At 24.4% G+C, this 24,998-nt stretch overlaps 1 protein-coding gene across 3 annotated transcripts in view; it reads right to left on the reverse strand.

Moving 5' to 3' along the window:
* LOC129612557 (putative uncharacterized protein DDB_G0286901) overlaps positions 1-24,998 on the reverse strand; it is a 142,558-nt gene that overhangs the window by 106,359 nt on the left and 11,201 nt on the right. For all 3 annotated transcript variants that reach the window (XM_055526225.1, XM_055526223.1, XM_055526222.1), the window contains exon 3: positions 2,265-2,322. The gene's annotated coding sequence lies outside the window, so the exon portion shown is untranslated. The remainder of the gene's footprint in view (positions 1-2,264; positions 2,323-24,998) is intronic.

Below are 24,998 nucleotides of genomic sequence, written 5' to 3' on the forward strand. Positions count from 1 at the left end.
TATTTAATTATTTTATTTTTATTTATAATTTTCGGCGAATATTTAAAATAGAATACAATTAACCCAAACACAAAAATCAAATTTTCAATTTGAAGAGATCATTGTTATGTAAAACTACTTTTAATTTAATTTACGTTTATTACTGAAATTAACAAATAAATTGTAAAATTTATTTTATAAAATATGTGCTCATTAGTCATTACGAATATTAAATAATCACACGCTGTAAAAACGTAATATTACATAATTTATGATTCTTTTTCTTTATGGTAAATTACCAAGAGATTAACTAATGATTACGCGTTTTGTTTATTTTGAGTTTTTACTTTTTAAAAAGTTCAAGTTCACAAAAAAAAAACATTAAATGTATTTTTATTACGGTATGCATGCGGTGGAAAAATAAAAAGTACCTATACCATATAGTTATTATAATTATTTAAAATTGTTTGAGATAAGCAAAAGAAAATGAGAGAGAAAAAATGTTTTCTAAATGAATTTTAATAAAAAAACAAAATTGTAGATAAACAGAAAAGTAAAAAACGAAAATTATGTTAAAATTTTTTTTGTGAATATTAATATTAATTTAAAAAAATATGAAATTAATTAGATACCTAAATACATAATTATGGCAATCTTAAGTTCAAATAAATGAAATGTTAATATTGCCAACGTAATTTGTTTACAATATAAGCTAATTATCAATTATGCTATCAGGAAGATTGATCATCCCATAGATGGCTTCTGTAGAGGTAGTTGTGGTGAAGCGGAGGTGTATAGAGGATTTTTTATCCATTACTCATGGCAATATTGAGGATCCTTAACGGTTTTTGAGAAATTCGACAAGGTTCGAATTATATAAGTAGATTGTTCTTCGATGAGATTATGAAAATTTAAAGATTTTAAAAATTTTTCTTTAAATTTTCTAAATAGGCCACCTTATTTAATGCAATGCGTTCGGTTATAAATTGCTCCTTAATATATGCAACAAAATTTAAACATTGGTCGTAAGCATGTAATTTTAATAAAACAAACTTTATTCCATACTTTGCTATATAAAGCCAGTAATCAAATTGATAATTAACTTTACAAACTTCTGTTTTAACAAATTGCAGTCTATATAAGTACTCGATAGAAGAGTAAGCATCGAATTCTAACTCGCGTAAGATTTAATTCAAAAAGGAAATTAAACTATAATTTCATTTATTTTATTACAATTATAAATAGGGCTGAATCTTGAGTGTCATATTATTGTTTACACATTTTTTTAACATTTGATTAAACACTAAAATTTTTAAAGTAGGTAAGTACATATTAAATTGTGTATTATGTTTTAAATATCAAAATACATTTTAAATACCGGATTTTGTCGAAAATCATTATTAAAGAAGTATAATACACATTTACTTTACATTATACTTTTAATAGACTTGTATAAATCTTAATAATAATTAACTGAAGAATATTGCTTTAGGCTATCACTGAAAATTTCTACATATTAGGGATTTAGTTTTCATTTATCACGGAAATTCATATCAAAACTAATTTTAAATTTTAATATTCTGTCAATGTGTTATAGAAATTTAATAGTATAACAAAATAAGATTTATTGCATTTATAGAGCGATAACTTTTATTTGTAGAAATATAAACAGTACGTCCATCTAATTTGAAATCTAAAATTTTTTTTTAAATGTAATAATTTCGAAATTATAAAAATTTGCGACGAATACCATGTGACTTTATCCTTTTTCAACATGTACATATATTTATTTTTGTATCAGACCGATTCCTGTTTGAGAAAGAAAATCTCTAAATTTTCTTGGCTTACGGGATTCATTTTAATGGCTACCTCACGCATCTTGTAATTTAAGAGAAATTATCTTTATTCTCTCAATTGATTTCAGTCTTAATAACAGAACTGCAATATAAAAATGTGTATCTCCTGAACTCTACTTTCAGTTAAATTTATTCGGCTCACTGTGTATACTTTCTTATATATATTATTTAAAATTGACGATATTCCGTAAAATTAGTTTTATAAGTCTAGCCTCATTTCAAGTTTGCATAAATGTATTAATTTTATTCATTAAAACATAACATTTAAGGAATTTTAAAGAAAAACTAAAGAAGAAATCAATTACAAAACCATGATTGGGATCACCTGGCAACAAATATGTCTACATATTTTCTTGATACTTGGTTTTTCACTTAAAATACATATAAAATTTACTTTTTCTTAATTTTCTTTTAATAAAATTTATTTACCTTTTGTATCATCATTTCTGAATACAGGATGTTGCTCATATGGATATATTACATAATTCTGCAATAAAATAAATAATAAAATAATTAAACTTTAATAAATAAAAAAAAGCAACTAAAACTTTTATATTTTTCTAATATCTATTAAAAAAATTATTATACTATAAAAATTGCCTAGAAATTTTAATAAAAGTAGAATAAATTCATTTAGCTTTTATTATTTATAAAATGTCCTTTCTTGTAGTTCGAACTTTTACTTTAAGAAAGCACTCAGTAAATTGTTTTACAAGCAATTATACATAAAAGTAGTTATATAGGCAAATAACTATACAAACAAGTAAACAATCTCATCAGTGTAATTTGTAAGATACAACCTTGCCTGTTCTTGCAATTTTCCATTTACAATCTTCAATTTTTCTTTTCCTTCTTTAATAGATTTATTTTATGTCAGTATTCATATATGGATATATACTAGTATAATTCACTTATGTGAAAGAAAAATCAAAACACCTGCAAAATTTTCCATATGCTTTTCATCATATTAATTGGATATAATTTGACGAACGGAAGTAATAATTATAGGTCTAAGTTAATTTTCTCTCATTCGTTTTCCTATTGATATATGTTATGGTATATATTAGTATTTGATATTTATTTTGAAATTTTCAATATTTTTTCACAATTACGAATATAAAATTGCGATATCATGCTATTTTTTAATATACAAGAATGATATTTTAGTTGGAATTTTACTTTTAAATTCAAAGGAAATGAGTATCTCATACTCGTATATGTAGGTATATGGAAGTACGTTAACATATTATGTACAGGCTTGTACTCGGTTCCATAAAAATAAATATGATATTATTGTAATAGGATACATTCAGAGCACCTCTTTTTATTTATTTTTAACGTTAACATACGAGTATTAAAAAATTTAAAATAAATTAATTTCGATTTTATAATGCTAAATTAAATATATAAAGCAAATAAAAGAGAAAATTGTAACATTGATATTATTAATATCGCTCTTAATTATTCGCTCATTAAATAGCATACCTATAAAACTAAAATTGTTTTATTTTACTGAGAAATATTTGCGCACATACATATATACACATCGTAAAATCTTAAAGAGGTAAGGAGAATTTTATGTTTAATCAACACTGCTATAATACAGACAATTTGGACTGCATTTACGTGACATTAACATAAACAAAAATTTAATAGAAAACATTTATCATAATGTGTTAATTTTACTTTTACGTTTTAATTAATTTAATTAACAACTTTACTTAATATGGTAACTAAAACCTAGCTTAATTTAGGTCATACTAGCAAAAATTTTTTCCCAAAATACCAAGATGCTAATTAAAAAACTCTTATTCAAGTGAAAATTTTAATTAATATTAAAATTTAAAATATAAAAATAAAAATAGAAAAAAAAATGGTGTAAAAAATTCAAAGTATGAGCTTTACACCCAAAAACAGTTTATATTGTCATACATATGTATATGTATATATATATTTATGTATAATTAAAAAAGTTTTATTAATTCATTAAACAGTGAGACCTATTAAATATAAATCATCATTAAAAAACTATTGTACATTGTACACTGAAAGAAAAATATTATAAAATCAAAATTTAAAAAAAAGACATTAAACTAAATCTGAAAGCAATAATAACAATTTTACTGAAGCCAACTTAAAAATAAGTTTAACATAAGTACCTAAACTTAAACATAGACAATAAGATCAAAATGGTGAAAACAACACCAGACTGGTATTTGTAGGAGATTTTTTATCAAAATTGATACAGTTACCACGTTATACAGAACAGAAAACTTAAAATATAATGATCTTTCGATAATGACATAGCAAGATCTGGCTTAAATCAAAATTTAACAGTTAGAAGGTGCAGTACAGGTAGTAGAAACTCGAAGTAGCAAATATAAATTGATTGGATACACTCAAGTAAAAGTCGCAAACAACATCACCGGAATGAGTATGGATGCAATCCAAAAAAAATCAAAAACTCGGTAGTAAGATCAGTTCTAGATCAATTCTGACTTGTCATAACATTAATCGAATGGCCAAAAACCGAACAAGATTTTCAACCAAAATATTTAAAGCCACAAGTAATAAGTAAGTCCAATATATTTCAATTCTTTTAAGTATTGAATTTTATAGGTACGTGAAACAACATTTTTATGAAAAAAAAATGCTATTTTTCGTTTAGCAGACTTACTTTTTTTAAAATGCGATGCTGCCTTATAGATAAACAAAATTAAATTCGTTGCCGTACCAGGTTTTTACTTTTGCACAATAAGAAAACATTAACGTCTAATTCTAATTAAACTAATTAATTGAAGTGCGGTGCTCTACAAATATCTGCAAAAAGAAAAATTAGATGTATTATCATAATAATAAATTTACTATACAGAATATTATACTTATTGAATTAAGTAGCAAAGTATAAACACAGTGCATTTAAAAAACTTCAAATTTGATACATAGAATTTAATCAACTTTAATTAAGTGTGCAAACTTATGTAGGTCCAGAACTAAAAACCCATGATATTTTAATGTGCTTTTGATTTTCGAAATATGTAATTAATTAATTACGAACAGAAATTTGTATGGTAAGTCATTAATTTGATTTTTTTAAAAACGTCATACAACACACTTTATACAATTACTTATTATTAAAAGTGTATATTGTGAACAGAAGGTGATTATTATTATGACAAGAAAATTACCATTTTTGTGCGCCAAAATAAATTTCATACATTATTTTCATATGATCCGAATGATGCAAAATTGGCAAGCAAGTTCATATAAGAATTACGTTAACAAAAACTCAATAACATTTTGCGTATTTCTTTTAAAACGCAACAAAGAAACAAACAAAATTAATTGGTGTTGTCTTTCCATCTCTTAATGATTACCATTTATGTAATAACGGACCTCAATTTATTCCATATTTAAATACTTATGCCATACAATGTATGTACGCTATATGTATATATTTTAAATGAATTAAGAAAAAATTAAAAACTAAATCAGAATACTTGTTACCTTTTTCCTTAACTAGATTAACATTGATTTCAAATTTGGTAAAAAGAGATCACGTTACGAATATTTTTATTAAAATTTATGTTGTCAACTTTTAATTCTTACCTTTTTTTTAAATATACGGTAAATCCATATAAAGATGAACTTTTCGTAAAGTGAAAATTAATACATTTAATACGGTCAGTTAATCGTCGGTGGCAAATTTTCCATTAAGGCTATTGCTTCATAAAAGACTTAAATATAAAATATGAAAAATTTAATTAATTTTAAAGCTCTGGATTACAGAACAGAAAGGTATTTCGATTTCTCAGGTTTTTTCTTGAAAAAGAAACCTACTTATTATAATTTTTAATTAAGTATGTAAGGTGTAAACTTTTTAACTGCATGAAATTGTTAAAAAAGTATTAACTTATAAAATAATTCTAAGTTATCTAACTCAATTAGCAATATCGTGAAATGGCCTTAGGATCTACTACATACATACATACATATGTACATACATTGATTTTAGTGTGTGATATTTTCATATGCCGTGTAAAAAATGTTTACGTTAGCACTCCTCTTACACACTAAACTTGTTTTGATAAAAAAAAATACATGTAAGTAAACATAATATTAAATATTCTTAAATTTTAAAATTTAAAATACTAACACTGACTTTGAAATAAGTATGTTAAACAATTTATTGTACAAATTTATCGTAAAAATATGAAATTCTCTTTTGTGTTAAAAATAAATTAGCAAAGTAATCATAATTTATTATTATATTATAAAATATTAGGTAACATAATTTAATTTTATTGATTGGGACATACACGTACGTATGTTCGTACGTCCAATGTGAGCGTTGGAATTATGTTGATTTATTATTTAAATTTAATATACATATTTCATATTTTCATAATTTCATTTCCTATATAAAGCAAAATTATGTATGTTTTATGCAAAGAATTATAATGTGTATATTAAATATCAATCCAGAATTACATTATAGTCAGGTATTTTATTAAATATTATTACGTATTTAACTCATTCTGAAATTTATATAAAAATATTTTTGTAACATGTGTTCTCTCCCTCTTCATTGCGTACTAACTACTGAGTGTTAGCGGTCATACTAGTTGAATGTTGATCTGTTTAAAATGTTCATATAAATTTCACGATCCATTGCTAAATTCACTAAATCACCAATATTTGATATTTCTGTTCAATTCTTGATGTTACGTAAGCATGACATTTGCTAACGACGGATACCTCTTTTGTCTTGAATTTTAACTGTAGAAGTTTGTATTTTTCACTTCGCATTACATATTCAAAACATGATATTTTCTTACGTTTTATAACAATTGGAAGTTTTCGATTGTTATTTATTTTTCGAAGAACTTTGTTATTTGTTGCATATTTAACCCATGAAGTTTTCAGCATTCTGAAAATAATTCCCCCCCCCCTAAAAATTTTGAAATTTTAATAAGAACTTTTTGTGTTGAGCCAAATTTTTATCTTACTAAAAATTGCTTTCATATGTGGGAATTTCTCTGGTATGCGAGTCAATATATTATAAAAATGTTCCATAAAACAATTAAAACAGGGTGGAGGTGAATCAAAAAGAAATGCTTAAATTTGTAAAACGTATTTTAGCCCCCCCCCCCAAAAATTGCTATTTCATATAACATTTTTTCTATAGAATTCATTTTAATTACCACTTTTTCTTCAACAACTCCGATTAGTCTATTTAGACTGATTTCATTTTTAATATTGATAATTTTTTTGTAATTTAACATTTTATAAAAATTCAGTCAAATTTACAATCGTTAATAATGGAATTCCTAATAATTTCCGTCTTATCATTCGCTTCAATAAAATTTCTGAAGTAAACACATACTACATCCAATAAGTCTATTAAAAAGTCATTAGTAATTCGTTTTCCTATATTGAATACGTATGTATGTATATGAAATTCTAACCATTTTAAATAGTAAATCGCTTCAAATTTAAAAGTGTAATAAAATTAACAAAAAATCGAAAAAAAAAATAAATTTTTTTTGTTATTTAAAAATTTTATGGAATTTCAATAATTTATTTACTTTTTTTTTTATCATATACATAGGTAAATAAGTATATTGAATTTTTAAAAAAATGAAAAATAAAAAAAAAAAGATTAAACGAAAATCAATAGCGTAGTGGTTTTTTAAATGCGGAAAAATATTTTTTATTTTTTTTTTTTATATATTTTAAATCTTATTTCATTTTCACAGACAGACAATACTGTGAAATTTGATCTTCAAAAAATATAATATTTTTTGTTCGGAATCAACATTTACTTTGTTGTTGTTGATTATTTGTTGTAATTTTTAATTTCTCTATTATTATTGTTGGTTGAGTTTTCGCCTTTCTTGTATTTCTTTAATATAGATAAACGTATACACCTACATAGAGTAAATAAAGACTACACAATTCCAGATAAGTATTTATTTTTATCCCATTAAGTAAGTATATGTGTACTTTTGTATGTGGGTATTTTTATTTATTTTTCTTTAAAATTGAAATTGTTTTATAACATATTGTTATAATTAATTTTACAGTATGTTTGTAACACATAAATTTGTAATTTTATTCAAATCAATTGACGCCAGATAAAATACAAAAGTACCTAAGTATATACAAACATACATATTTGATATGACTATCAAAATTTGCTTGATCATCTTAATAATATAACAATATTTTTTTTTATAAAAGCTCTTCATTTTAATAAATCCTCGTGTGACGTGTTCAAAACCAAGCCGGAGTCATGGTCTGTGGAGCTCCGCGAAAAAGCACACCATACACCATACCAAATCTAAATCTTAGGTTTTACTGATTCATGAGTTCGCGATTATGGGCACTTTAACAAGAATAAAAATTCATTTATTCTTTAAACTAACTTAACTCAATAAAAACATTTGGATTTTTGGTCAATTTTTTTTTGTCTACGCAGATATGGTAGGAATAATGTTAAAAAACCAGCCTCCAATATTTTCACGGTTATTAAATTGCAGTCTTTTATGTCTTGCTTGCCACTTGCTTCATTATAGAATAGACCGAACTTCCAAAAGAAAGTCATCGATTTACGTGGAATTTCATGACATGACATTCCGATTTCAATTATAATGGAATTCAAATAGTCTCAGCGTGTGGTATTATTTTTTTGTTTTCTAAACAGAGTCGACACAGTGAATTTGTCGCAATACTCTTTTCGTAGAATGCGTCCTATTGAAAAGTAATGAAGAATGGATAAAGCAAGTTTTTCCGAAGCCATCTTTCTACCTATCAACAATTCGCATAATCATTTTCCACCACTCTTGAAGAGTGCCTTTGAAAACCGTTCTTACGATCGCCAATGCAGGATGACCCACTTAGCAATAAACCAAAAATAACAAAAACAACTTTACTTTTATAGTTTTACAAAACTTTTCAAATTTTAAATTTAGATCCAAGGAGTTCAACCTACTCTTATTTCAATTTTCAAGTTTTCATTTTATTTGCTCTGTTCGTAATTAAATAAAGAAATGTACGTCAAGTTAGCAAGGTTAAACAAAATTTTTTTATATTCAATTTTAGAAAAACTCTTGTTCTCTCATATTATTTTGTTTTTTTCAAGATAAATTAAAGCACGTGTGTACGTGAAAGTAATAAAGGAAAAATTTTTTTGTTATACATTTATTATTTTGTTTTGTTTTTTTTTTTTTCGTTATTATTAAACAAAAAGCGGTGTTTACTTATTTAAAATTGATTTTAACTGTATTTTTTTTTTATAATCGTTTTTGTATTGACATATGAACAATGAACGCGTCCAACAACAATATGAAACCTAACAAAAAAAAATTCACGTTTTTAATATGAATTTCCATAAAAAAAAAATCTCTAAAGTTTTGTCAACATTTTGCGTTCATAAATTTAGATTCATATTTTATTCCGCTTCTGCAAGCATATCATGTGTACAATAAAAGAAAATTTATTTTATTGTTTTTTATACACTTTGCTATTTCATTCTAAATTTACGTAAAAGCTGCTATTGTAGTCGACAACAAATAATTTTTTATTTTTATACTGCATTTTTTATTTTTATACTACTGTTTTTCTTCTATAATAAATTTTTCTATTTTATGATTGCTTTCGGCTAATATTTAACGTTGTAATAATCGGAGTCGAAATTAAATGAAAAATTAAAAATTAATGCATTTTAGTTTTCACAGTTAGTTATATATGTACATTATAAATGTGTAGTACAGATATGTAAAGCTAGCTGGGTATAGAATTCAAATAAATTATTTTCAATTTTATTTATTACACTCCGAAGATGAATAAGTACGTCTTCGTATTATAATAAGCAGCTAAAAATGAAATGATTTTAATCGAATAACAAATCGAATAATCTTGTGATCAGAATTAAGCCCACCAAATTTGGAAATTATGGTCAGTGAAAATAGTTCAATATTAGTCAAACAGAGTCGGGTTAATTTCATATTTTAATATCAATCTGTCAAAAAGATTATAACACCGTAACCACATAAAAATTATATTAACTCATTATTTATTGTGCTTTATTTTAAAGAATATAAAACAATGAACATCTCTGAGATAGTTAAGAGTAGTTTGTAGGTGGAACACCTGTTGTACAAGAGTAAGCCTATAAATGTAAATATGAATTATTTGATTCCTATTTTCAGACATGCAATGTGATTATAAGTATTATTTACTTTAGAATGTTATATGCCAGAAAATTATAAATATAATAGGAAAAATATTATAGGGTCGGCAACTAAACTATTACAAGATTTAAATTTCAGTTGAAAAACATATAAATTTTCTCTTATATCAAATAAATTATACCAATTTTTGAGTGAGTAACCATTCTATTACGACATGAAGAAATTCGAAATCATACTTATACATCTAAATATTTCTGAAATTTGCTATTCTAAATGTAATCTATTACAAAATTATGATATTCTATTAAAAATAAAATTATTATTGCATAACTAATTTTTTTATTATTAACACGTTCTCTTAAATACTTTTTTTTTTAAATTCTAAACTGTTCTTGTTGATTCTTTTGAAAGAACTTTATTTTCTTGTTCATATAATGTGAATAATCGAATATTATCGATACTATATTAAAAAAATAATATCACGTTCGCGTGTCTAGTACTTTAATTGATAAATTTATGCATAACCAAGAAAAAATATACGTACTTTGACGAAATATAGCTAAATGTCATCACATAAATTTAATAATGAATGAATTATCAATTTAACATGTCGCACTAATATTTACATTTGGATTTCTTATATATACATATGTAAGTTTGTTAAATTCATGATTGAAATTTCATTTCAATTTTCAAGTTCTAGAAAAGTTTGAACATTGGCTCACTATAAGAACAACCAATAAAATATTGTACAATATTGTGTAAGGTTAAAATTACAATAATTATGAAATAAAAGTTCCATTATATTAAAATGCTTAAAATAATAAGTGTGTTAGAAGTAGATCTAATATTCTTTGAACATAATTTTCTAATTTTTTATTACAAAAAAGGTTAATCTCAATTATACCTCAAATTATATATTAAATTATATTGACTGATAAATTTTTAATTCTGCGTGGCACATTTTCATACAATAACCCATCCAACTATCCTATCCAATTTCCGCCAACTACCCATCCATTAACAAACCAGTAGAGTTTAATTAGAAAAGCTGTTTAATTATTTCTGTATAGAATAAAATTTTCATTTAACTAATATTTTGCTATCGGGCACGACTATATAGAAGTTTTTCGTATGTTATTTTCTAAAATATCTCCTAAAAGTATGCAATAAATATTAGTTGAAAATAAAAATAGGATCGAAATTCTTAAAGCGCCCTTATTTCACTCATATTAATGAAATCAATTGTGCTACTTAACAAACCGGTTATATAAACAAAACAAATACTTAGTAATCATGTGAATTACAGTATAAGCAATGTAGAGAACATTTCGTCGGCAATTTCTTCATGCCTCTGTAGCTCAGTTGGTAGAGCGTCCGCCTAGAAAGCGGTAGGTCACTGGTTCGAGTCCAGTTCGAGGAGAAAAATTTTTTTAATGAATTTTTCTGCCTTTAACTCGTTCCTTTGATTACGTCATCCATCTGTTTTGCAGTTGCATGAAGAAATTTCCATTAAGATAAACCGATTATATTGTTTAAAACTTAAATGAAATCGAAATTAAAATAATTGTAAAATAACTATTATTCAATATAATGCATTATAAATGCTGAAATCGCAATATTTTTACTTACTATATCATAATTTACGTTTAATTTAACCTCAATGGCCTTATGACTATAATTTTAGCAATAAAAAAATTAATAAAATCAATTTACTAAAAATTTAATACGATAATAACAATATTTTTGAATGCAATATATGGGAATGACCACCATTAAAATTTTTGCAAAATAAAGCTTTAATAATATAGCTGCGCATAATTTGTTTGTTACCTTAAAAAGTTTTGACACCTTTTACTTTCAATTTTACTTTATAAATATATATATATTTAGATATTTCATTTTTATTCTCATATACGAGTACATATAATATTTCAACTATCATTACTAATATAAATTTATATGATTAATCAAAACATCCTGACAAACTTAAATTGATTAAGCTTTTTAACTTAAAAATTTTTTATTATATAAGTAAGCACACAATTTAATACATTATAGTCGTACATTATGCATATGTATGTATGTATAAAGGTATATGTGTAAACAAAATAATATTTCTAAAAATGTTTATAAACATTACCAAATTTATAAGGAAATTTTGCAAATACCTTTACGTATTTTTTTTAATTTTAACGGTCGTATATCGCTAGATTGCTAAAACGATTGATGAGAATAAAAAAAAAACAAAAAAAAATAATAAATTTGAAAGTGAAAATTTAACTTTTTCTTACCATATTTTTGTACGTTTTTTTTTACTATACATACACACACATACTTTTTCTTTGCAATTACATGCATTTTTTATATATTATAAAAATTAAAAGGAAAAAGTAAAAATGATAAATCAAATTAAAAACAGGTTGAATCAGATTGAAAAAAAAAATTTACTTAATAGAAAATAGAGAGTTTTTGAACACTTACGTCTCTATATACAGCTATGTATAACTACGTATGTACTATTTGTGTATAAAGATTATAATCCGAGTACATACATCTGAATAGTTAGTTACATTTAGTAAGTGATAGATTTAAATTTTACTATACTAAAGTTTATAGTAGTTAATATAATATAAAAGCTAATATGAAGTATAAAAGGAAATTTTAATCAGGAAAGACCTATTACCTCCAGATATAATAATAAAAATAATAATGGCTAGAAATATAACAACGACCAACGACATGACCATAAAACCATAAAAACTGAAAAATCAACTATCAAACTCGTAACTACTTCATAAATGTTCCTATATTCATTACACCTATAATATACTTCCACTTTCTATTAAAAAATTTTCATACTTATAAAATATATTAATATATTCTTAAATATAATATTTATATGCATGTGTAATTTATAATTCGTAAAAAAATATTTTCCTCTTAAAACAGAAAAAAAAAACATTATGGTCTAGTGTTTTAAAATCAATTTTTTTTGCTCAAATCTACCAATATGGAGAGCGTATTGTTATAGATATACAACATAGGAAACACTTTAAAAAATTATTAATGAAAACAAGAAAATTGGCAGTTGTCACAGTTAACCATAAGAACCTTGTGATTATTCCTGAACAATCTTTATAATAAGTGGTTCAGGCGTCTCTAATAATTTTCAAATGCTATGATTTAACACAACAGCATTGACAAAACGAATTAATAATTCGTTACGACTGGCATTTCTATATAATAAAAAACTATTTGGATTATATTTTTGACATCAAGCGGTTACGCAGGAGGAGTAAAAAACAACTATCCTAAAGATCATACTATATGTAATTTATTATCTTAAAATTTAAATAAAACAATTGTTTATGATAAACATATTATTCATTTAAGTAATCACTTTGTCTCCATTATAAACATCATAGCAAATTGATAACATCTGTTTGGCATATTACAATAGTTGTGAAAAGGAAAAGTTTTCGAAATATCTAAGTATATAGACATTAGATATATAAGTAAATTCACTTACATAGAGATCGAATATTTATGCTGTATCCTAAGGCGATAATCAATATAGAGTTTATTTTTTCAACATTTAATTTTTGGAAGAAGAAAAAAAATGAAAATTCTTCTATTAATTGTATAAATTTTCTATTTCTTTCTTATGATTTTGAAATTTTTTTTAAAAAAAAAGCACTGTACATAGCATAAGTTATTCACCAAATTTCATTAAAAAATCTCACTCAGTTTATTAAACTCGATGTCAAATAATTTATTTTTAATTTTTTCGCTAAAATCTTTTTTTAATATCAACGGGTAAACAAAAATTGACCATTCATATTGCATGGAAACGTACTATGGAAAATAATTTTCAGTGATCTTTCTTGGTGTGAGTGATCGTTAAATATATTTGGGTTGCATTTTCTATAATGATTCCTAATATGCTGCAGTTGTATCTGATCTAATAAGGAACTCTATAAAGGTATTTAATTGATTTATATTATTAAGGTATAATTCGCGCTTACTCATAACGTCAATTTTGTGTTATATTAAAATTTTAATTACAAAATATAAAATATTTTATATAATATCAAAAATTAAAACCTCCAGCTCTATTCTGCCATTTATAAGCGACGCCATATATGTAGGTGATGAAGCGTTAATTATATAATTGGAGCGTATAATCTTAACTACTCGTATGTATTACTTTTGATTCTATGATTCAATTCATGAATTTCGGTTTTAATTTCTTGTGCAGTCAATTTGATAATAGAAACGTTTGAACTTTTCATTTTTCTATTTAATTTTAGCGAATATTTATCATAAATACAATCATAGAGCAGCGAGATTTTTTTTTTTAAATTAAAAATATGTTTTTTAACTACGACTGCTATCTATATAGGAAATTTACAACAAAAGCAAAAAAATTCACAAAAAAAAAAATATAAATAAAAATTTTGTATGAAATTTTTGTAAAGCAAATTGGTAAATTTGTTTATTTACTTTTCCTCTACTCTTTTATATAGTATAGAAAAAAATCTCATTTTGGCGTGGTCGTTTTAATAATCAATACTGGCTATAGATACTAAACTATATATATGTATATATGTATATAATTCACTTAAATATTTACATAAATATGCAGACTTTTAAAATTTTAATTTTCGGGAGGTATACAGATTTTAACTAACAACTTAACAAATTTTTTTTTTAATTTTATTTCATACTATATTTACGTAATTAGAAAATATTTTTTATTTTGGATTACAGATGATATTTTTAAAGATTACTAGCTATATAATTTTATACATAGTGTCTAATTTTATATTTTTAAGTATTTCGAACCAAACATAAATAATTAAGGTAATTTTGTAATAAATTTTAAGTGATACGGGGCAATAAAATTTTTTAAAACTTGTTTAATTTAAATATTTTATTTTATAAATTAAATATTTTATATTTTTATACAACAAGCTTTATAAAAACAATTCATTAAGATTATATTTTTGGGTTTGCGATTTTTTTCTTCAACAAAGTTTTAAAAATTATTTTATTCTTTTGAAATTAATATTAGTGGCTATCGCAACTAAATCAAATTTATTTAATTTTACTTTAAATATAACGTAAGCATATTTCTTAAGTGAATCAACACAAAATTCACGTATTCTTTTTTAGCCGAAGATGACAGAAATGAGTACCCGTATGCACTGAAGTATTTTTGAAATAATTGATATTGATATTTTTCGGAAATTTTATCTTGAGTACTTATCAAGTCTATACTCGAAAGCTAATAGGTGGAAGTGAATAAATGGGACAAACAATTCGAGAGGAATAAAAAGACTACTCATTTGAAACGACCGATACTTAATTTAAAAGTTGCATAAAGTGGCACATTGTACATGAAGTACTTCAAATAATTAGAAAATGATGGAATTATGTGTAATTGCAAAGAATATTTAAATTAAATCACCCTGTACATATAAGAAAAAATTTAATTTCCATAAAAATTCAAGTACATTTTTTTAAACTGTAAGATCCATGTAAAATTTATATGCAGTATAATATATGCATATTTTGATAAACTCTGTAGTACTTATGTTTTTAAATTATTTTTTGCTTTTTCTTGACATATTTTATTTGCCAAAAGAATGTGGTCTTCTAAAATGGTAACGAATAAATTTTTTAATGAATGTGGTTTAAAAATTATTAGGAAATAATTTTGAAATGAAAATTTTTGTACAAAATATTTTCTAATAAAAAAAAAATCCAGTTTGAAATAAGCATAGATAGTTATTTAGATTAGGGTGTATGGAATGTGCTTTTAATTCCATATAGTGCATAATATAGTGTTAAAATGTATTTAGGTAAAAATTTAACAGAAAGCCTAAATTGTTTTTCAATTACCAACACATTTACAAGTGTATATTTATTTAAAATTGAGTATAGTTTGAAAATTTGTTAAGAAATTGTAATAGAAAGGTGTTTTTTTTTTTTTTTGCAAATTTTTCATTTTTTGCCGAATAAAGTGCTAACACATTTCGATTTTTATAAAAATGTAATACATTTTTTAAAGCCAATTATATTTAGGCAAATCAAATAAATTATTGAGTGATTTACAGCGATAGGAATGTAGGTAAGAGCTACTTTTATAAAAATATAATATTTCTAAGAGACATTTCTGAACGATTAATTTATTTCTTTTTATTAATGAAAATGATAACATTTGGCAACATTGTAAATCGTTTGAATTAAAACATTATACCATAAAATTTGCTTCTATACCTGCATTTGGTCAAATATTCTCCTTATTTAAAGAAGAAATTCTGAATTTTTTTTGCTGACTACGTCTGAATGACTAATTTTATAAATAGAATTTTTAATTGCTTTCAAAGAAATTCAAATCAAAATTTATTATCTTAATCAAAATTGTTATTTTATCCATATTATGGTTACGAGGGTCACTATTTATATTTCGGGTCCTGGCAATACTAGTGCTGCCAGGTGCAATCTGACACTTCCATTGGAAAGTTTGACATTTTTTAGGACAACTTCACTCAGAACGTTTTGTCATTCGAGCGCGAATTGTTTTGTTTACAGTGACTTGAAAAATTCATCTCGGTCAAAAAATGGAATTGTCCCATGAAAATTTTCGTGCGATGATTTTTTACGATTTTTACGGCGCGGATTATCGAGACAAGAGTGTCTCGATCAACTTGTTTCGACTTTTGGTGTTGAAGCACCATCAAAAACCACTGTAAATCGCTGGTACCAAGAGTTTGGTTTCGGACGCCGTTCGCTCCAGGATGAATTTCGTGAAGGTCGGCCAATTTCGGTCGTTTTGCCGGAAACCATCGATGCTGTGCGCGAAATGATAATGATGGACCGGCATGTGACATACTGTGAGATTGAGGCATCCTTGGGCATTAGTTCCACCAGCGTACATAAGATATTGCATCAACATCTTGCCGTGAAAAAGGTGTGTTGTCGATGGATCCCAAAAAATTTGACGATTGCACAAAAGAAGGCTCGTGTCGATTGGAGCAAAGAAATGTTGAAAAAATTCAATCGCGGTGCGTCAAAAGACGTTTATAAGATAGTCACAGGTGATGAATCATGGATCTATGCATATGAGCCCGAAACGAAACAGCAATCGACCGTATGGGTGTTCCAAGACGAGCCAAATCCAACAAAAGTTGTTCGTGGAAGAAGCACATCGAAGCAAATGATCGCGTTTTTTTTGGTATAACCGGTCATGTGGCCACAGTACCTTTAGTGGAACGTAGGACGGTCAATTCTGAATGGTACACCACCATCTGTTTGCCGAAAGTTTTCGAAGAAATAAGGAAAACAAACAAGCGCCGGCGAATCATTCTTCATCATGACAATGCAAGCTCTCACAAATCAGCTGAAACAATGGACTATTTGAGCACTCAAAATGTCGAATTGATGGGTCATCCGCCGTACAGTCCTGATTTAGCACCCAATGACTTCTTCTTATTCCCTCACATCAAAAAAAAAATGCGTGGACAACGATTTTCAACACCTGAAGAAGCAGTCGATGCGTTCAAAAACCATGTTTTGGAGGTGTCTCAATCGGAGTGGAAAAAGTGCTACGAAAATTGGTTTCAGCGCATGCAAAAGTGTATTGATTTTCATGGGGAATATTTTGAAAAACAATAAAACCATTTCCAATGATAAGTGTTTGTTTTTTATTGCTAGACCCGAAATATAAATAGTGACCCTCGTATTTAATTTTTTTTTGCTCCATATCTGTAAATTTTTCTTTCTTCTAAATGTCGTCATTTTGTTTTTATTAAATTAAATTTCATACTAGAATTAAAATGTATATAAATTTCATTGTCAAATATAATGACGAGTGAATAATTCAACATTTTCGGGGTATCAAGTTTAAAAACAAAAATGTGTTCCATATACTGATGCATTGCCATACCGTATATCATCGTGTAGATCTTTGTTAATAAGAATAAGAAATTGTTCTACAAAAAGCCTCTATCGTATCTGATTTACGAGGAAGAAACACTGAATCAGCAAATTTTTTGTTTTGTCAAAAAATTTTTTTTTTGTTAAATAGGATATTGATCAAGCGTATCGTATTTCAGTTTATACCATAATCGTTTAAATAAACGATTTTTGAAAATTTTTATATTTTTTTAAAATAGTTGCATTTATTGTTGTATGTTTGCTGTATTCTTGCTAATAGCCTGTTCTAGCACATACGGTTAACACCATGTATATGTTATCGATATCCATTGCTTACAGTTTCTTTTCACGATATTATTATGCACGATGGACAATGCAGTGTCTCTACATAATAAACACATAAATTCAATGAATTTGCGTCACGATATACTATGTAATGATTAATTCATTAAGAACTTATAACAGAGACTCTGGAAAACAAATATTTATAAATTTTATATATAAGTATTGTATATTTATAATGTTCGCAGTGTAGAAGGCTCACTGTTTTACGTAAAAGGTATGTATATTTTGAAAGTAATTGTATTTGTTTTGTTCACCAAAAATAAAACCATTAAAATTAGATGAGCTTATATTATTTATTTATATACACATGATTTTATTTTATTAAATTAATTGATTTTTATATTTGCTCAACTATAAAAAATTCCCAAAAAAATTATACTTAACTAAAACTGATAATTATATATTTGTATATATATACTTTATTATGGTATTTTTATTTTTAATTTTTTCCTAGTAAGCGCAGATATTTAGTAAATACGCCCACAAGAAATATTTTCATTTAATTGAATTCCATATGAATTCTTATCTTCACTTGATATAGACTGAAGATCGCAGTAATATGTCATTAATAAAATTTAATATTTTTAATATTTCATAACTTTTAAAATTACAAATTTATCGAAATTATTGAGAGGAACTTGTCTATTTTGCGAAAAATAAAAAATTTTTGTGATTTTTCTAGTTTTGAATATTTTATTTTTTATACTTATTTTTGAAACATACGTTCAGTATATTTTAAAATGTTTGAAAAAACCTTAAGATCATAAAAAACGTAAAACTATATACATACGTATATATAAGACCAGTTTTTAAAAAATAAAACTCGTAGTTTAACAATCAATAATTTAATCTGTAAAAGAGTTTCGCAATTTAAAAAAAAAAAAATAAAAAGTTTTGTAACCTGTTGTACAGTCAGAGGCACAAAAAATAAATAATTATTTCGAAATTATTTTTTTTTCATTGATTTTTTATTAATATATGTATATAATATATCGTATATATATACATGAATATATTAATTTTTAGGTTTATAAATTAAATATTATTGAATTTTGGAATGAAAATTGGTGAAAACTTTTAAGCTGAAAATAAAATCTAAAATTTTTCAATTCGGAAATTTAATTGAAAGATTTTTCATGCACCTAATCAAATTTTTTTAGTTTTTATTAACATTTCCCTTCCACTCCCCCTTCCAACAATTAAAATTTTATTGTAATCTTTCGTTAGTAATAAACGAATAGTTCTTTAATTGTAAAAATAGCCCCAGCAATCGTATATTTTTTTTCAAAAATAGTTCAATATAAAATTTTGAGTACAGAGAAGTACAGTACTAAGGAGATTTTTTTAATTAAATGGCAAACGGTGCGTATCTTTTTAATGAAGGCGATTTTCTATAAGAATCACTAAAGGAAATTCCTTCATATAACTACATGAACAGATGGATGTAATCAAATGAAAATTTCTAAATTTTCTTATAAATGCAATAAATTTTCATAAATCACATATTTCAAAACATTAGAATTTTGGAAAAAAGAAACAATTTCATAAATATATACATATGTATGTACATACAATTAATTTCATTCAATTTATTACTAAAAAAAATTTAACATATTTGTCATTCCATCCCTATTATGAATGTGTTTTGAAATTTATTATAGTTGCATACATAACAGAAAAGTAAAAAATTAAAATGAATTTTCGCTACCGGCTTATTTCTTATTAAATATAACAAAATATTCATAAGTACAAGCGCGATATTATTTACGAAACTTAAATCAAGTTAAGTTTTAATTACACCATAGACTATATTACACAAAATTAATAAACCATTAGACTAGAATTTTTTGGATGCCGGAAATTTTTGTTCTTAACTTGTTATTGTTTACTTTATTAACTTATAATTTTGATTAGATTCTAAATAAAGATTGAGATATTTGATTAGATTTTTATTCGATTTATTAATTATTTATGCTATTTGCTCTAATATGACTAAATGCTGTCAAAACAAGTTCGTTAAGCATTCTATATTTTAGATATTTGTTATAATATAATACAAGTATCACTTTAATTTTATATATAGTATACAAAACGAGAATATAAAACAAAATTTTTTAGTAAAATAATAATTTTTGTTTTTTTTTTGTTTTTGTTAATTAACTACATAAAACTAAAATTTTTGTTCATAAATCGTTATTATAGTTAAATTCAACAAAGTTGTTAAACAAAAAAAAAAATTTGTTCATAAAATGTCAAGCTTAATTAAAAAGTATGTTTTGATTCGAATTAAATTTCGAATACAAATAAGTGTGTAAATTGTACATATTTAGTTAATTAAGCTGACACAAAAAAAAAACACCTGATAAAATAAATAATTTTGAATTTTTTAAAGTAAAGCAACTATTATACTTTACGGCGAATATGTTTCAGGTGAATTCAATTAATTTAAAGGAAAAATTCAAATATTATTTTGACATACATAGTATAAAATCATTCAGTCATAATTAAAATTCTTATTTCTTATATTTTGAGACTATATGCGTAAATACATTGTATATCAATAAGTATATTGAAAATTTTAATTGGAATATTAAATTTTAGACGCATGTATCCTAAAAATATATAGAAAATACTATTTCGAAACATAAACTTCAAAATTTTTAACTTAAAATTGAATTTTATAAACTTTTTAAAGACTTACATGTGTAGTAAAGAAAATTCATTTAAAATTCAAACCCTAATAACTAAAAGAAAAGAATCTAAATCTGTCATTTGTTAAGACGTCGTACAATTAAACTGAATTGGACCACAAAAGCTTTTCAAATTTGTTTTATTTCAAATGCACTTAAAATTTAAAGTGAATTGCATTTTTTTGCTGTTAAACGGCATTACTTAAACTAACATATACCTTTTCATGACAAATTAGAGCTTACAACTTTTTAAAATTCTCTTAAAATTGCTATCAATCTAAGAAATAATATAATAAAAGTCATCATGCTAAATAATTTAAGCAAATTTTCTCTATCAAATCTTAATATGTATAATAAGTCAAAACAACATTTACTTTTTATACATAAATTTTAACAACAGAATAAATCCATGATCAAATTCTTAATTTTCATTGTTAAAATGAGCCTCAAGTTATGCTTTATAATTCTTATTTAAATTCTAACATTGGCTTATTGAAACTTTCAAATACAAATTTACCTAAATTATGGATGAGAATAGAATAAAGTTGGGTCGAACCAATGGTTTGTATTGTAGCACTTTTCCCTTCAACAAGTGAAAATTCTGCTTTTAAATACGGTCTTTGTATACTTACCACACTACTACAATTATTTTCATTCATATACAAAATTATTTCTAGGATTGCATATATTTAGGATGATACATACATGCAGTCTTTGAAATAAAGCAAAAATTAATATAAAGTGGGTTAACATAATGCTTGATTTTAAGGTTTAATTGTGTGAGTTAAGAAAAATAAATAGATTTTTTAATGTCATGGAATTTACCGTTAGCTTTTTGCGTTTATAGATATTTGAAAAAGCTTGCGTTTTCGGAAATATAAGGTGTCAAAAATTCAAATTTTACAAGTTTGAAGAGGCGATAACTTGAGAGGGGGTGGAGATGGAAAAAAAATTTTCTTCTAACGAAATGAACTATTTGTTAATGTCTAAAAGCCCCTAAAACTTCAAGTTGCTACAGGCTGGGGTTTAGAATAAAAACGAAATCAAAAATTTGGAAAAAAAGACTTTAGATAACGGTAAATTTGAACGGCCATTTTGTTTTTCTAAAGTTTACCTATAGTATACCGCGTCAGGGGAAGCAAGCCACTGCCTTTCTGCGTTTGAAAAATTTCAAAAATGCTTATGGTTTCATTGCAACAAATAGTTAAAAAAGGCCATTTTTAGGGTTTTGGGGGGGTATAACTTCTACAGGGTGGGAGATAGGTAAAAATTTTGTTCTACGAAAATAATTTTCTAGTAAAGATCTATGTAGATATAAAAATCTAGGTAGATCTTTTCAGCTTTCTATCTTCAAGGGTGTAGAAGTTTTGTAAACAGACACACGGACAGAGTGATACTAATAAGCGCTTTTTTCTAAAAATTTTTTGCAAAAGTGCTAAAAACAAAATATTTTTAAGACGTTCTTTTATAAATGTGCTATAGTTTTGACTTACTATAATATGCCTTGTGTGAAAGTTATTATTTATTACTGAACACATCATTATTTGGAAAAATTTGGATTTTTTTCATTCTAAATCAAATACCTAATTAAGTATTGCAGTTAATATTAACAAGCTTATTCTAAGAAAGAACAAAATTTTTTTTTTATAACTACATATTATGTAATTATTTTAATTATAAATTTTTATTCTTAAAAATTTCAATTTTTAATTAATTCTAAGCTTAGAAAATGAAAATTTTCTTTGATAACGTGCTCAGTAGAATTGGATTACTTAATATAATTGATAATATAATAAAAAGTACTACATGAAAACAAAAGGCTTAAGAGGTTAATGATCTATTTTAATGATACATATAATTTAGCATATATGTATATATATATATATATATATTCTTAATTAAAATAAAATATTTTACTTTTAGTTTCAAATAATAATGTAGATTACACTATTATTATAATAATTATTATATTACAAATGTGCCGTTCTATTCAATGAATTTCAGTATTTAATTAAATAGAAAATTTTTTTTTTTTAATAATAAAAGTGAAATGTGTATAAAGAATGATGAGTCTTTTTTATTATAATATTTAATTTAATTATTAAAGGAAATCGTTTTTTATTCTTGATCACAAATAAAATCTATGTGAGCAGAATTTTTAAAATTATTTAATAACTGAGTTCGATTTCGCTTTGTTAGTAGACTGAATTCAGAGGTAAAGATAATATTCAACATATTTATAAAAAAATATTAAACAAACTATTAAAAATTATTCAATACTATGTAATAAAAATTATCTCCTTTGGATTTCAATTAAAATATTCACTTTTACACTGTCCTATTAAAACAAAAATATATGCATTCTTGCATAAATTGCAATTTAAAATTTACATTTTATATCAATTATACTTTATTATGACTCAGTCACCTATAAATTAACAGCTTCATAATCATATTATTATAATTCTGAATTAATAAAAAAATTAACACCATTCTAAATAAGGACATAAAATTGTCTTATATTTCAAATTTATAATTTTTTGTTCTTTTTAAATTAGAACATAATCACTTCACAAATTCTCATTATTAATAGAAGAACAAAATTCAAACAAATCTTTAATTAAATACAAAAAGTGTATTTTAAATACAATAATATGCAAGTAATGGAAGAAAACAAAAATATATGAAAATAAAAATCTATATTATTTTTAACCTGTTTTAAAAATAACTAGTATTATATTTTATGTTAGTTACAATAGTAAAATGTAATTTATTAAACAAAAACAGCATAGAAAACCAAGAACTTTTATAAAGTGTTTCATTAAATACTAAGTATTCGAATTGAAAACAAAAATGAGTTTATGCATTTGAAAATTTGGTTAATGTCGAAAATAAAAAATAGCCTTTCCTTTTATTTCTTTTATAAACTGGTACAATTTTACACAAGTCTAAGTCCGGAATAATTTTGCTACAATACGAAATATTCCCATTTTAATTGAATTCCAATCCATAAAATTATTTTAGCCATTTACTTATTAAGTAGATTATTTTTGCAAAAATATCTGAAACTTGATCTAACCAAACACATTTTTCAAAAAAATCTGAATTTCTGGAAAATTATGAATTAGGGTCGTGTAAGTATACACATTACGTGTTATTTATTATTATAAAATTTACAAATTACGATTTCTAAGTAATACAAAGGGTTGTTGAACGCCTAAGAACATGCCAATTTTCTAATATCGTAAGATTTTACAAAAACTTTAATTTGAACTTAAAAATTTTACAACGTAAAAAGTTTGACATATTAAAAGCTATATTCTATGGGTTGAATAAATTAAGTACCTACTTCACACAAATTGAAAACAATAACACTAGAAATTCAACATATCGCAACAATAAGACGACACACCTTATATAAGTAACATTTTCATATTCTTCAGATGAAAAATTTTAATAAAACCTGCTGAAATGTGATAGAAATTTTCTTTGACTCTGTTCTTCTGTATCCATACAATTCTTTTTATTTTAATTTGATGATCACCTGCTGATTTCTTGATACCTATCCATAGTATCGTATATATCTACATACTTTCATTTATACATAGATATATATATTCATATATGAAATAAGTAGTAATATTTTGATTAGTTATTATAACTATTATTATATTTGTTATATTGGTAAGTGTAATTTCTCTGATACATAAATAAACCAGCATGAATCATTATGTTTCAAGAAAAATATCATTATAATAATAAAAGTTTAAAGAGGAAAATGGATTGAATAAAAAATAAAAAAAAAATTAAAAACAAAAAAAAAAACAAAGTGTTCTACTTTAGATTAAGATTTAAGCGATCTCCAGGCTTCATTATTACTTTTTATAAAATAGTATATATAAGAATATAGTATATTGTTATACATATATAGCATTGAATGAATGAGTACAATTTACCGTAAACTAATATAGTAGCTCATAAGATTTATA

The sequence above is a fragment of the Condylostylus longicornis genome, unplaced genomic scaffold, assembly GCF_029603195.1.
Source record: "Condylostylus longicornis isolate FDR11 unplaced genomic scaffold, ASM2960319v2 ptg000075l, whole genome shotgun sequence".
Taxonomy (NCBI): Eukaryota; Metazoa; Arthropoda; class Insecta; order Diptera; family Dolichopodidae; genus Condylostylus; species Condylostylus longicornis.